Genomic DNA, 2044 nt, shown 5'->3' with positions numbered 1-2044 from the left:
GGCGGCCACGGGCCCGGCGGGAGGGACCGCCCCGCCGAGGGGACCGCACCGCGGATGGGACCGCACCGCCTTAGCCCCGGCCGCGGCCCCCCGCGCCTGGCGTTACAGTTATTTCGGGTGTCGCAAAGAGGCTCCGTGAGACCCCCCCGCAGCGCTGCCGCCAGCCCCGCGGCCCCCGCACAGGAAGGACACGGAGCTGTTGGAGCGGGGCCAGGGGAGGCCACGGAGATGGTGGGAGGGGGGGCTGAGAGAGTTGGGGGGTTCAGCCTGGAGAAGAGAAGGCTCCGGGGAGACCTTAGAGCCCCTTCCAGTCCCTAAAGGGGCTCCAGGAGAGATGGGGAGGGACTCTGGATCAGGGAGGGGAGCCATGGGACAAGGGGGAAGGGTTTGACACTGAAATAGAGGGGATTTAGATTAAGTATTAGGAAGAAAATCTTTACTGGGAGGATGGTGAGAGCCTGGCCCAGGTTGCCCAGAGAAGCTGTGGCTGCCCCATCCCTGGAGGGGTTCAAGGCCAGGCTGGAGGGGGCTTGGGGCAACCTGGTCTGGTGGGAGGTGTCCCCTGGTCTAGTTGTTACTGGGTGGTCTTTAAGGTCCCTTCCAACCCAAACCATTCTATGTGTAAAGAGTCTCTTCACTCATATTTCTGCTTCATTAGCCCAAAAATAGGAACTTACCTTTTGCAGCATTCTCTAACACCCACTGCACCCCTGCACCACGCTCACTCCTGTCTCGCACACGCTGCCGGGTGGGAGCAGAGCCCTTAATGTACCTTCAGAGCTGCTCTGTTCTGTGAAAAACTCCAGCAGACTAATGGCTTCCTAAGCTTTGGACAGCTCTCTTGCAAAACTACTTTTTCTGCAAGTGACACATATACTGAAATTATCAACAATGAAACATCATTACATATCAGACAAGAAAAGTGTGGCTATGGCTTAAAATCCATATCATTTTTAATTCAAAGATTACCTGCATTGTTAAACTAAGCAATTATAACACATCCAACAGATTGCAATGCGCCATTCATCTAGAAAGCTGTTCCCGTAAAAAGATCAATGTATATACAGAGCTGAAATACATATTTAGCTGTTGTTGCAGAACACCCTTTAACAGTCACAGCCAGGTGAACGTGGTTATTCCCCATTTGTGGATACACAAATCGGTGTTCTCTAAAATGAAATAGAAGTTCCTGTATTTTTCTAGAATGAAGTGTATGCACTGGGACAAGGAACTGCCCTGACTGGAAGTGATGAAGGGGTGAGCAGTATTTATCCTACAGGGCTTTTAATTCTTCCTTGCATTACTGTTTCACGTCAGTACTTGGTGACTTGACCTTCTGTTGCACAACAAGCACTTAAACCAAAAAACGTTAATTCCGTTTCCTTCCCGCCTCACGTAGCGGCCACTGGCACGGCAACACGGACAGCCAGGGGAAACGTCGATCCAGGCACTAGGAGCAGCTTATCTTCTGAATGAAACAGTACGAGCACAAACACAGAAGTACACAGAAAGGATTCACTAATCACCTCTCTTGCAAGATGCAACCAATGAACTAAAATATAGAGTGGCAGCAGTTATTTTTAGAAATTATTGTATGTTCTGGACTTGCAGAGAGGAAGAAAATACTGGAACAAACACTTGAAATTACAACCAGTTTTCAAATGTTCTACAAGTAGATCATCCTCTGAGGAAAGTCAGTGACTAGATGCCGTAATGCTGAGATGCTCCCACTTCATCTCTGGGGCTGTAGTTCCAGAAAAGTAGGATTTTCTCTGGATTTATTTCTTCAACCACAAAATCTTGCTAACATACCTTCCCTTATTCTGCGAGGCTTAACAGATAAACAAGATGCAGTGGGCCTACCACGTGGAGATTTTCAAAAAGCCTTTGATGAGGTTCCACACCTAAGGTGGTGGAAAAAGAGAGTTGTCGCAGGACTGGAGGATTTATGGATCTGCTAAAAGGTTACAGGATACAAAAGTTATGGCTGTTGAAAAGGCAGGAAGGAAAGAGCACGGCATAATGGTCATTTTTCAGAGTAGAG

Source organism: Calidris pugnax, unplaced genomic scaffold (genome assembly GCF_001431845.1).
Source record: "Calidris pugnax isolate Ruff unplaced genomic scaffold, ASM143184v1 scaffold82, whole genome shotgun sequence".
NCBI lineage: Eukaryota > Metazoa > Chordata > Aves > Charadriiformes > Scolopacidae > Calidris > Calidris pugnax.
Note: the sequence above shows the minus strand (reverse complement) of the source record.